The 14,074-nt window shown below is 43.4% G+C and overlaps 1 long non-coding RNA gene across 1 annotated transcript in view; it reads left to right on the top strand.

Annotated features, from left to right (window-relative positions):
• LOC128322094 (uncharacterized) overlaps nt 1-9,549 on the top strand; it is a 118,478-nt gene extending 108,929 nt beyond the window's left edge. The window contains exon 3 of the long non-coding RNA XR_008305519.1: nt 9,425-9,549. This is a non-coding gene — a long non-coding RNA (uncharacterized LOC128322094). The remainder of the gene's footprint in view (nt 1-9,424) is intronic.
• The last annotated feature ends 4,525 nt before the right edge of the window (nt 9,550-14,074 follow it).

Genomic DNA, 14,074 nt, shown 5'->3' with positions numbered 1-14,074 from the left:
ATATATTTTTGCTTATGTGTGTTTAGCAAACCCAACTTTAAAAAAAAAAATACCAGAAAAGTAGATTCTCTTCTAGATAAATTACAACTAAATATATGACAGAAATTCTGATTCTTCAACCAAATGTATTGTTCACGTTTGCGAAAAATCTATGCTATATTTACATTACCTATTGTCTGCCTGGCTGGCTAGCTCTCAGCATCTCTATAGTACACTCTTGCTTTTGCAAATCTTCTAATTATTCAAATGAATTCTTTGGGTACTATCCATCTAAAAGTTCTCCTGCTTAACAATGCTCTTGTGTAGCATTTATTCATGTGAATGATGTTAGTGTTCATGTATTAGTACATAAATTGCAGTCGGATTGTGTTTCAGTTTTGCTGGCTTAATATAATCCTAAATAACAATCATGAGGATCCAAAGTCATCTCATTTGCACTTCACATTATGTATGTCTTCCTAGGCTACTTATATGTTTTTTCACATGCTCCCCCACTCCCCTGAGTGGTAGGAAGCTCCCGGTATGCATCCCTTCTTAGATTCTAGCTTCCTTTGGAGGACTGATCACTGGAGGCTTATGATGTTTTTGTAATATTTGGTTTATTTACAAATACACAAGCTGAGCATTAGCTGGAGTTGAAATCTGGAGCAGAGCACTCCTATAACCAGCCATAGGCTACATCAGATCCACTTTAATGTCCTTCAGCTGTCTGCTCAGCTTCTCCAATCTGGGGTTAATTTGAATGTTGACCGGCAACAAAAACAATAAATAAATAATAATAAAGCGTGCCAACATTCAGAAAGGTTATTATTACCCTTGTGCAAGACATTGTGCCAAATTCTGTAAGGCTGTGCAAAGTTAGATTGGGGATTTCAGAAATGGATCAACTTTGGCCATTTCAGAGGGTGTTGGAGATATTCTGGATTCAAAATAGTGAAGCCTATTTTGGGTCAGAGTTCTCTGACACCGTTGGGGAAATCCTGAAGCATTTTAAAGCTCCAAATGGCAGCAGGAGTCCAATTTTTTTTACGCAATCATGGCTGGGCATGGGGGGCGGGGAGACATCTTCTGCCATCTACCTGTCTATCTGCTCACCTACCCACCTGGCCATGCATTTATTTCCTCTGTGATTCTCGGATGTGTCATCACTTTTCCTCCTCTAGTCTCCATAAGTACAATTTCCAGGTTACTTAAAAAAAAATTAAAACAGTGGATGGTCGAATTGTCTTGTAATTCGATACATAGAGAGGCTATTCACACAATGGGAGAAAATCGGGCTAGCGGAGGCTAGGCTAATTTTCTCCCATCGTGAGAACCACGGGCTTGGCTGCAAGCCCAGTGGTTCTTAAGCGGGTCACCCGCTTAAATAACCCTCCTCTAAGCCCAGGTTAGCACAGCGAGCACTCTGCTAACCAGGGCTCTACTATTGTGAGTTGCCGTGGCGCAGCTTCACGCTGTGTCATCTCATGAGTAGGCCCCCGACCGGGAGGCTTAAAAGCAGCCTCCTGGCTTGGGGGTCTCTCCAGCATTCCCTGCGCACTTGCGCAGGGCATGCTGGAGCTTCCGGAGGCCACGTGGCTTCCAATCCCCCCAGCCCCCACTGGCTCCGTAATGGAGCCAGTAGTCATATGGGTGGCCGGTTAGGCTGCCTGGAACAGACTGCTGGGTTTTCTGCAGGGAGAACGGGCGAAGCTAACCCTCTCCAAGTGGCTCCCACTGATCGTGGGAACCGCCTCAGAGACTGGCCATCTTTACCTACTGGGGGGGTGGACTTTCAGAGCTCACTCTCTAACCATTTTTCAGCTTTTTGTTTACTTTCCCCATATTTTCACAGATTAATAATTGGGTTCTAAAGCCAATCCCGACATTCTGAAGGTCCAAGGAACCCAAAACAGACATCTGTCATTCCGGATTGGATCAGGTCTGATCTGATCTGAAATTTGCAATTGTGCACAGCCCTAAGATGTTCTACAAGCTCTTTTAAAGGATGACACAGAAAACATTGAATCTGAGTTCAGTGATGAGACCAGCTTCAAGGGGTGCAATACGTAGACTTGGTCATGTTGTCAGAACCCACCAACATCGGCTTGTTCTGCCCAAGCTACAGTCTGGAAGCCATCTGTAACCAAAATCTGATGTCAGTGTTAGATGTCAGTTTCTGATCTGTAAACTGGGCAGAATACACCAACAATTGCAGGTTCAGACAACATGAACAACATTGGCTTATACCCCTGCCATTGGAAGTTGGGCTTACTGCCCAAATCAGGTAGAGCATTTTCCATGTTGTCTGAATCTGAATGGTTTATGGAGTTCAAAAGCTAGAGTTCAAAAGCTACCACCTGTATCTTCCTTATTCACAACGTTTCTTGTGAATAGTGCAACCCCTGATACATTCTGGCACTGCCCTGTGGAAGTTTTCTTCTACCATAGATACAAGAATTCATAGACAGCATTAATACATTTTCTCTTTCTGCTCTTTGGTTATAAGCCATAAAGTAAGTTTGATGAATGTACATATATTGAAACTAACTGTGTAGAATACACAGGCTTTCATCTTGGCAAAAAAAGAGAGGCCTGCCCACCCAGACAGGCATTGTCTCCAGAGGAAGCCCCGTTATCTTTATCATAGTTGGTTTTATAGCAAAAGTGATAAACATGATGTAAAATGGAATTTGTTTCCCTATAATTCCTATAATATACTTTTGAACCCTGCATTCAACTGTAAAAAGATATCCATAGCTATTGGAGGATAGGAACAAGATTTTGAAAAGCAAGCAATAGTTATAACTATGCTTTAGTGCTCCACAAGTGCATGCATTTCCCACTGCCATCTAGGGAAGACCCACAGGACCTCTTTCCTTGTCTATAACCAACAACAGAGTGCTTTTATTTTGTACACATGGGACCCATCTTCTGAATAACAGACTCTCACACAAACTACTACTGCTACTGCTACTACTACTAGTATTTCTACTACTAATATTACTACTACTACTAGTAGTAGTACTACTAATAATAATATACCACTTTTCAATGAAAATGTTCCTTTGGTTGGTGGGTGGAGGAGGAGGAGGAGGAGGAGGAGGAGGTGGTGGTTCCCTGGTCCCCCTCCCACCAAGGGCTCACAATCTAGAAATACAAAGTAGACATAGGGGTGTGCACAGAACCGGCTAACCTGGTTCAGTTCGAGTCCAGACCAGACTCGAACCAGACTGGCCAAGTCCAGTCTGGCCCCCATTGAACCCCCACCCCAGTCCGGTCATGTTCGTGAATATTTTTAAAAAATTGAAAACAAATTTAAAGTACCTTTAGCACCTTTGGGGGCTTCCTGTATGCCGTGGTGTGTGTGTGTGTGTGTGTCTGCGAGCGTTCCCCTTCCCCCCACCAGCCTCTGAAGTCACTGTCACAGTCTGGGAAATTGATCATTTTTGGCCCATTTGGGCCTCTGTAGTGCATGGTAGCGGCCATTTTGGCCACTACCATGCATGCATAAATGACCCCTGCAAGCCCTGGCATGACCCAGGGCCTCACAGAGGTCATTTTCACATGCACAGTGGACATTTTGGAAAAACAAAATGGCCACCACGCATGTGCAAATGACCTCTGTGAGGCCCTGGGTCATGCCAGGGCTCACAGGGGGTCATTTACGCATACCAGTTTGAGATACCACATTGAGACCAAACCAAATTTCTGATTTGGTCTCAATGTGGTATCTCAAACTGGTATTTGACATCCTCTCTTGAAAATCATAGACAGGGCTTACATCATGTTTTGTTTCCACATCAAAACTCTATTCTCCTTGCACTACAACTTTTGCAATGTCAAAAATTAACATTGTATTCACTGGTTTCTTACAAAATAGCAAAAAGTCGATGCAAGCTTTGCAACAAAAACCACATATCTGAGGAATTATACTCTATAGGGCAGCCTGCTCATGTGGCATTCATCTCTAACCAAAGTACAAAAAAGCATAAAGATAGTTATTTCCCATATATTGTTTTTATTTCCCTCTAAATATCAATGCCATATCAACTGTTAATCTGAAAACCTCATTTAATGTCAGCTTGCTCACAGTTATGAAAATTCAGGTAATGTCTTCCTGCTACTAATTGTATTTGAGAAAGTGTTATTAATTTCATATATCAAGTTCGCAGTGGCCATCTGTTCCCTCCGAACTGCCGCGTCTCCCTCCATCTGCCCTGTTTTTCTTCTGCTAATCGGGTGGCAAGGGCTCAGATGATCGGGAAGTTCCACTCTGACTTCTGATTTGTCACTCATCTCAAGCCAGCTGTGCAGACTTTATTTTTTTAGGATGGGTGGTGTGGAATTTCAATCTCTCTGCCTGATTATTATTTTTTTCAACAAGGAAAATTTGTGGTTTATTTCAAAATAAATAAATAAATGCAGCCAGTTTGCAGTTTTGACTTGGTAAAATATTCTTTGCTGATCCACATTTGGTTGATGGGGGCATGCCTAAAAACAGATGAAGAAACGTGTCCAGAGAGTGATAAAGGTTTCTGGAGTGTCAAGAAATAGGGACAAGCTGTGAAATCCCTAATAAAATCCCAATGTAACAGTTATCTCAGAATCCATTTATAGACTGCCATTTTGAGACATGGGGATTGCTGTGAATTGAAAAGGAATAGTGAAACAGTCTTAATGTCATGCTAACATGCACAATAAGTGGCTTGTTTCCCTACCAGATGCTGCACAGTGCATGTCCAGATCCAGCTTGATAAATCACAGTTTGTTAAGAAAGTGATTTTGGCCACATTCGCATGTAACACAAAAGAGGAGTTGAAGGGGCCTCTGGTTTCAATTTGTGTACTTCTGAATGCGGGCAACTGCAGTTACAAATAAAAATGAACCCGTGGTTTCCCTCCCCAGACACCGATTTGTACCTTCAGTTTGTAGTGAGTTTCGATGCCTGGACCTCTGGTTTAGCAGTGGCTAGTTTGGATCTATTGTCCAAACTTGTATTAATATCCAGTTAATATTAATATTCTATATCATGCTGTTTTAAACATCAATAAAAAACATATCAGTTTTAAAAAAAGAATAGCAACAAATCCAAACATAAACTGTTCCAAAGCAGTGCCAAGAATTACTAGGCCAGTTCATTACTAAGAATAACTAGGCCATTACTGCTTTTTGGGCTCACACAATTAAAAGGGCAATGCTGACATTTTTTGCTGATGTCCTGACATCATCCCAACATGTTCTTTGGGACGGTGGTGATTCATCCATATCACTGCTCTATATGCAACCCAAATACTAATTTAAACTAGTATCTGGGTCAAATTTCAAGTAGCAATTTAGATGAACTCTCCCACCTCCCACACTCATTAAAGGAACACATCAGGAGGACATCAGGATGTCCACAAAAGACAGAAGGTCAGGCACACCTTTGGTGTGTCCCCCATTCAGTCACATGGGATGGTAACATCCAAATCAGCCCACTGACACTACAGGAAGAAATAACTCCCTAGTGTATGCATTTGAATCATGATCATAATATAGGGTCTATACAAGCCCATCTCTCCTCTCTCTCCCCCCCCACTCTCCAGATTTTGGAGGTCCCTCAGCAAACAGCCCTGATTGGAGGAATCTATCTATCTATCTATCTATCTATCTATCTATCTATCTATCTATCTATCTATCTAAGCCTTAGGGCATATGTTGCATATCCAATGGAATGTGACACATCTCACGAGAGTTGTGAGCGAAAGTTGGCCAGAGAAGAGAGAAGGCATGGAGTTAGTAGGCAGCAGAGAGAATTCAATCAGCAGGCGGAGGGGGAGCTGCTGAGGGGGAGGAAGGAGGAAGAGGAGGAAGAGCTGAGGAGGAGATGGCGCTGTGGCGACAAGGAAGGAAGAAGAAGAGACATTGAGCAGCAGCATCCATCACCCTGCTGAGTCTCCTCGAGATGAGGATGGCCAGGGCAGAAGAGCGCACCGAGGGCTGTCAGTGCAAGCTGGAAGGGTAGCCCTGGCTTGGCGATTCTCCTTGCGATGAGACTCAGCTGGGCAATGGAGGCCGACCCTCAGTGTGCCCTCCTGCCCAAATCGGCCATCTTCCTCACGAGAAGACTCGGCAGGGCAATGCGATGGAGGCCGGCAGCAAGAGCCAACCTAGGCCACCACAGTGCTGCTGCTCTCCCTAGGAAGGGGAGGTGGCTGGGGGAGGCTGAGTGAGTGAGTTGTGAGGGGAGTGAGTGAGTGAGTTGTTGGGGGAGAGCGAGAGAGTGAGTTGTGGGGGAGAGTGGGGGATTTTGCCCCTCTGTTGCCATCCCAGATGGTAGGGGGTGGCTTAAGGAGGGGGGAGGCAGGGCAGGGAGTCGGATTGTCTGGGGAGGGGGCGAGCAACAGAGAACGAGAGCACAGATGTTCTGCGCAGGGCCAGCTAGTAAATATTTTTAGAACATTTTTCAGATTCTGATCCAAAATATCTGTTTGCAAGATTAAGGGTGTACTGATTTAGTTTCATTTTAGAACTGAAAATAATGGCATTGCCTGGCATCTTCTAAAGGTGAAACTTCCTTCTGATTGTGTTCTTGGCTGGACAGGTTTATTTTTAATTGCAGACTCCAAAGGTGGTTAGCTAACCTGAACATTCTTTTCCTGCATTCTTGGGGTCCACTTTATCCCACAGGCCACCTTCCTCGGCAATTGAGGCCAATCAATTTAACCAAGCACTATGGGTAGTGCTTCTGAGGCTCCCCTTCTGTTGCCTCCGCCTTTACCTTCTCTAACTCTCCTTCGGGAACTCCCAGCTTGGGTTCCTTTCCACATTAATTTATCTAGTCATTGAATCCTACCTAGTGCTTCTCTGAGCTTATTAAAAGCAGCTTTCTTGAAATCCAAGGTACATGTTTGATGATGCTCACCTTCGCTTTCTGTAAGCTAAACTTCAGCCCTCCTGCAGATGCTGGTGTATAACTCCTATAATCCCTAGCTATTGGCCACTGCGGCTGGGGATTATGGGAGTTGTAAAAAAAAAAAAAAGCTGGGTGGTCAACATTGAGCAGGCCTGCTGTAAGACCAAGAGTTCCAGCACTACACAATCACTTTCCCACAACGTTCCCACTAGTTTAACCTCATTTACGAATCCTTCCCTACTGGTGAAGATCAAGTCAAGAATAGCCAATCCCCTTGTTCCTTCCTCCACCTTCTAAAAGAAGAAGTTGTCATCAAGGCATGTCAGGCTACAAAGCAACACGGGCTTCATCCACAGGCTTACAATCTAATAGACATGTTACAAAATAAAGGAGGATGGGATGGGAAGAGAAAAACCACCCAAATGAGATATCAAAAATTTCTTTTTTCCCCCAAATTGAATTTTTATTGATTTTAACAGTAATAATATTCATTCATAACAAACATAATAAACAGAAGTGGACTTCCCGCGCATCTCTCTTCGTGAAACATCAGCTATAAAATTTACCCTTGCTATAATAATGAGATATCAAAAATTTCCAGTTATACAATGACTACATGGAATGGGCACTGAGGAGACAGTTCTCATAAGGCAGGAGCCATATGGTAGCTTGTCCTAGCAGAACTGATGGATTAGGCTGTGCTTTCTAACCTCTCTCTCTGATACAACCACATAAAAGGGCTGCTGAATGAGAGAATCCTGGGAGAGAAGGAGCCAAATTTTAGTTAGTATTAAAGTTATATCATTAAAATGTGAAATATTTCCACCTCCCACAGCCTTTTAAAATAATAGCCCTCTTCAGACAAATCCTAACTGTGATTGCCACTTGTGAGGCGGAAAGCAGGGTGGAAGTCCCGCACCACAACTGTCATTCAGATCCCGCTGTCACTTATCCTCATGCCCAATCACCACACTTATGGTGCTGTATGAACAGGGCGCCACCGTAAGCTTGATGGCTGGTGATCCCATGAGCTACAACCTTGGCAGGTGGGGACTTCCTCCCTGCTTTCCCCCTCATGAACGGTGCTCACAGTTAGGATTCATAATGTCTGAAGAGGGCTTATGTTATGAGTGAAATTGTGGACAAAGTTGTGGTTGTTTAAAGTCCTTGATTAATTTGGTAGGGTTACTAAGATGGAGGGAGATGAAATTGCTCTGTGGATTAGGCCTAACAACTAGGCTGTTACTCATTCATCGGGAGCCAGTGTGATGTAATGGACTAGGAATGGGGAGACCCAAGTTCAAATCCCCATTTAGCCATGAAACTAACTGGGTGACTGGGCCAGTCTCTCAAACTAACATATATCACAGGGTTGTTGTGGGGATAAACACAATCATGTATACCACTCTGGGCTCCTTTGAGGAAAAGCAGGATAGAAATGTGAAAATAAAAAAACAAAATAAAAACTCTCCTGGCAGTGCCAATGCTACATATATAAATCTATACATATGGGAACGCCCTCACAAGAAAGATTATCCATATCATGACCTTCACCTGTCATAAGAGAATCTTTAAATTTATCTTTGAAAAAAATATTCACCTCTCCCCCAATACTGAGCTAAATTCCATGTTATAGTTTATGCTATTTCAATATGACTAATGCAATCCTGCTGGTGTCAGCAGCCAGAACAACAATTGTGTGTGTCGTGGTACTTCCCATCTGGTTTTGAGACGTTTGAATATGCTCAAAAGGAATCATGACTGTGTCTTTTTCGGGAGTGCACTTGCAAATGTGCAAGTCTCTGCTCTGATCACTTAATGTTGGGAGGGAGGTGGTCATGGAGCCAGCAATTTTTGTTTCACCATTTAGAAGTGAGCCATATGATTCTATGTTTTATTTAAAAGCAGGACTTGTACCGCCAAGGCGGGAAATGTATACCTTTAGAACAGTTTCAAGACTGCATTGTGCTACCATATGTTGCTTCCTCTAATGTTTGGAAAGCAATTGCCGACCGCCTAAAGGTAGCACATCTCAAGTTTACAAGCCACATATTGCCACAGGGCAGAAGTGAAACCATTTATTTAAAAGATCACAATATGGTTGGTTTTAAAGGCGTTAATTTTGTTCTGTGTTCTTCCACTTTTAAAATAGCACACAATTCAGCAGTAATCCAAATGAAAGGGCTGGGAGCAGAATACAGGTAATTTCATTGTGTTATTAAATAGGAAGAGATGGGGGCGGGAGAAGCCTTTAACCAGTAGGCAGAGACACATCTTTCCTAAGTGTTCTTGGAAGCTCTCAAAGTGAATATTTTGAATTACCAATCAAGATTTTCTTGTATCTAAGTATTAGTGAAAATGGGTTAGTGACAGTTCTCCTCTTATAAGTGATTTAGCAGAAGAGCTTGTTATAACATTTGTTCTGGATTATCTCGTGCATATTTAAAGAGTGAAGTTGTAATTTATAAATTTTAATATTTAAACTTCTCTTAAATTTGGATTTCTTTGCAGTAATTTAATACATTTTTGCTCATTGTTTGCTTTCAGATAGCCTCAGTGAAATGGAAGAAAAATGGAAAAGGCATAATTCCTGCAAAGACAAGCCTATCTTTTTGTTTTGCCTGTTACATTCCAATGCTTTGAGAAATAAATTCTCAACCAAAAAAGCTTTCTCCACCTTTCTTTCTTTCTCTTTCTTTCTTTCTTTCTTTCTTTGCCACACAGAACAGCATAATATGGTCAAATTCTGCAAAGTACTGTTTGACACTTGCCTCCAAACTTACTGCAACTGATTGTTGACAAAAGAAAGTTTCCTGCATGAATTGAATAGAAACTTAAAGAGACAGCAGACTGAAATATAATCGGCTATTGGCAAAATATGGCCTAGGCCAGGTGTGGACAAACATGGCCCTCCAGCTGCTGCTGAACTACAACTCCCATCATCCCCAGCCACTGGGAATAATGGGAATTCAACAACAGTTGGAGGAGGAACCATGGGGATGCAGCCTACACAACCACCAGTTGGGACAGCAGCGCCACTGCTTGCATGCACACAGCATGGAAGCTCCATTATTCTTGCACATAATGTCAGCCTCTATATCCCCTCCCCTAACACCAGGGTTGTCCGTAGCCCTGGAAGCATGTGGGGCCTGGGGCAAATCAGCCAGTGCGGGGGCCCCTTCCAGTTAAGTCTAATGGGGGTTAAATGAGCGGGTCACCCTGCTTACCACGGCCTAAATACAGCCCTGCTCAGCACAGTGTTCCTTAAGGCAGCTCACAGGATACATGCATAAAACATTAAAACAATTCTGCAGTTGCACAGTCACATAGTGCTGCATTTGTAAAGACACTTGCCTCAGTGTCCACCCCCTGACCCCCATCCCACACACACACACACACACACACACACACACACACACACACACAGAGAGTTCTGCTTTGCCCACAGTCCATCAGAAAGACAATTGCCTATTTAGAAATTGCATTGTATGTACATACAGTGTTCATGCGCATGAGTTATTAACTCTAAATACATGTACATGTTTTTGCGTGAATGGCTCATTTTAAAGATGGAGCCAGTGTGGTGCAGTGGCTAGAGTGCTGGACTAGGACTGGGGAGACCCGAGTTCAACTCCCCATTCAGCCATGATACTAGCTGGGTGACTCTGGGCCAGTCACTTCTCTCTCAGCCTAATCTACTTCACAGGGTTGTTGTGAGGAGAAACTTAAGTATGTAGTACACCACTCTGGGCTCCTTGGAGGAAGAGCGGGATATAAAATGTAAAATAATAATAATAATAATAATAATAATAATAATAATAATAATAATAATACAAAAAGCAACTTTACTGGGAACAGCCTATATTCTGCGACGACATCTATAACAACAGCAACAACATTGACAATAAAATTCAGCCATCCCAGGTCCTTGGGAAGGACTCGATGTCTGGATAAAACAAACCAGTCAATAACACCTGTCTGACTGTGTAAACAAGAAATAATAATTAAAAAAACTGGGTAACCCCTCAAATGCAGAGTACAGAGAGGAAGTGTGCTACTGTGTGTGTGTTGAATATAACATGTGAATAACCATATAACCATACACTGTACACAGATTGTATAAATGGTGCAATGTAATGTCTGGATAGGGCTAATGTTGCTGACCCATTAGGTAGGCAGGAAGGAAGAGCTCAAATGAAAGTTGCTATTGGTGCTGCATATGGAGGATGCTACGGTGAAATGGCTTGATTAGCAAGCCAGAGGTTGCCGGCTCGAATCCCCGTTGGTATGTTTCCCAGACTATGGGAAACACTTATCTCGGGCAACAACAATATAGCAAGATGCTGAAAGGCATTATCTCACATTGCGTGGGAGATGGCAATGGTAAACCCCTCCTGTATTCTACCAAAGACAACCACAGAGCTCTGTGGTTGCCAGGAGTCGACACCGATTCAACAGCACACTTTACTTTACTTACTTTAACCTATGTGTATGGGTATTAACTCATGCGTTTGATATATTCATTTTTTAAAAAGTTATTCTTGGCCTTTTGAGGAAATCTGTGTGGTAGAACTCTATGAAATTAGCATTTTACAAGTGATGGCAGAATGCACATCTGAAAGAGCACCCACACATTTCAAGGTTTTTGTGGGTGGGGTGGGGGGAAACACAACTAAAAACACACCAGATCTTTGTGCTGATGCCAGGATCGGGTTTTTCCTGAAAACCAATATGCCTGTCTGTGTGCTTTCTGCTTTTAGTAGAGAACTTCTTGGATGATAAAGGCATTTTCTCTATTTCTCAGTGGCAGGTTTTTAGATAGTCTACATTTCTTAGAGAGTGTTGAGGCGTGAAGTGCTTTGAGCCATGCTAAACAGTCAGGTAATTGTTTATAGGGAAAAGCCATGGCCTGGGTGAAAACCAGTCTCCACTGTTCTGAAAGCAAGTGCTCCAGTCCTCCCCTTCCAAGCCGTCCCTCTTAGCCAGGGATAACAGAGACGCCTTTGCTGTAGTTCCACTTCACTAAACAGTTCAGAGAGAGAGAGAAACAGCCCAGCAGTTCAATTTGCTTAATATGAGTATCCATGTTAACCTAATACTTTTTTCTTTCTTTTCCCTTTTTTTAAAAATGTGGCAGTCTATAACATGCTTTCCTATCAGGTAATAGCTATCAGGATTTATTTAAAGAGCCCCTTTATTGTTTGCAAAAGAAACAAAAAAACCTTACAATGATAGCAGATTAGGTTCCCCCTGAGGCCTAGTTCAGACAGTTTGTGCCTTTGTGTTTGACTTCCCTCTATTGAAAGATGTGATCAGTGGCTCGGGTTTTGAAGCCTGCAGGGAAGAGATTAAGTTCTCTTCAGCTGGCTGTCCAAGGGTGTGGCTTTTTAACATTTCGGCTAGCAGATGGTGACAAACCAACAGGTGCACTCGGCTGACTGCACCATGCTTTTTACATCTGCTAGGCACACAAATAGTGTTCAGCAGCACCCCAACCACACAAATCCACCTCCCCCCGCCCGACTGCGCCACAACACCAGATGGGATACTTACTATTAGCAATGATGGAAGCGGACAAGGTGCTGAGAGATGGGGGCTGGTGACCTTCAACTATTAACATTTCTGTGCTATACACTCCAAAGGCTCAGTACGACAGGAATGCTTTGATCTGAATATTTAAGGGATGAAAAATGAATGCACGAGACATGGTGATTGGGTCATGTAGGGAGTTGTGGTTATTTGAAGAAGAAAAAGAAGTCCACCGTGAGTGACAGGCTCACCCCACAGCCACCAACAAATAGCTTGGAGTAGTGGAGCATAGTGGCTAACCGTGTAAGCTGGGAGGTTCACCATCTCCCTAGGCGGCTGTAGGCAAGCAAATATTCTCTCACCATCAGATCTGCAACTGCAGTCTGGGGCGGATGAAAATAATGCTGGTCTACCTTGCAAGGGTGTTGTAGTCATGGCGGTAATGCTGGTTTACCTTACAGTGGTGCTGTGGGTTGTATAATCTAACCAGTGGGAATGCAAGGTTAGAAGACAACTTGTTTTAACTTGCAGAATCTGTTTCATATTTAGGGACACAGGGACATAGGAAGCTGCCATATACTGAGTCAGGCCATTGGTCTATCTAGCTCAGTATTGTCTTCACAGACTGGCAGCGGCTTCTCCAAGGTTGCAGGCAGGAATCTCTCTCAGCCCTATCTTGGAGAAGTGAGGGAGGGAACTTGAAACCTTCTGCTCTTCCCAGAACAGCTTCCCAGAACAGCTCCATCCCCTGAGGGGAATATCTTACAATGCTCACACATCAAGTCTCCCATTCATATGCAACCAGGGCAGACCCTGCTTAGCTAAGGTGACAAGTCATACTTGCTGCTACAAGATCAGCTCTCCTCTCCAGTGAGAGCACTAGCAAAAATGGGGTCGGGGGCACAGAAGGGGCAAAGTTCATCTATGGGTGGGCAAGCTGTGTCCTACATGCTAGATTTCTGAAATGGAAAGTGGGGGGAGAGATGGGAGGCAAACTATTTGGGGGGGGGTGCTTGCCCCCCTTGAGGTGACCTTGCACAATCAAAATAATATGAGCTGTTATTCTTTTATGGTGGGCTGGGCTGGACAATACAGCTTCCAGCACATACTATTAGGAAAGGGAAACGCTGAATGTGTGCCCGTTGTGATATCCTCTGCAGATGTCCCAACACTTTCACAACATGTTCCTTTATACATAGCTGTTGTTCGTCTGAATGGCCTCTCTGCCTGCACTCTAAGTAGTTGTTTAGAAAAGTACATAGAGGACATGGGGGGGGGGTATTTGGATAAATGTCCTCCCCCCAACACAATAAAGGGATGTGATGGAAGGGCATCAATTGGGTGGATTAATGGCTGTCTCCCTTGTTCCTTGTGGCTTGATCACTGATGGAGAACAATGGGCAGGAATCCAGTGTCTCAAAACATTGGAGGCTTGCCTAGGCTGGCCTCATTTCCCATGCTCTAACCTGAGCAAAATGGAAAGAAGACCATTAGAGCTTTTTGCACATCCCTAGTCTTAATTGTGAATGCTATAGCGGCTTCTTTAATCCACTCTGGATTCTTGATGGAGTGGAACAGATGAATTCTCCTCTCTGCCAAAACTTTGTGGAGTGGAACTTTGGACCTGCTCTCCCTTAATTAGAAGTTAACACACTGGCCGCATTCACA

The sequence above is a fragment of the Hemicordylus capensis genome, chromosome 4, assembly GCF_027244095.1.
Source record: "Hemicordylus capensis ecotype Gifberg chromosome 4, rHemCap1.1.pri, whole genome shotgun sequence".
Lineage (NCBI taxonomy): Eukaryota > Metazoa > Chordata > Lepidosauria > Squamata > Cordylidae > Hemicordylus > Hemicordylus capensis.
The sequence above is the reverse complement of the archived record's forward strand: the minus strand, read 5'-3'. Positions and strand labels throughout refer to the sequence as shown.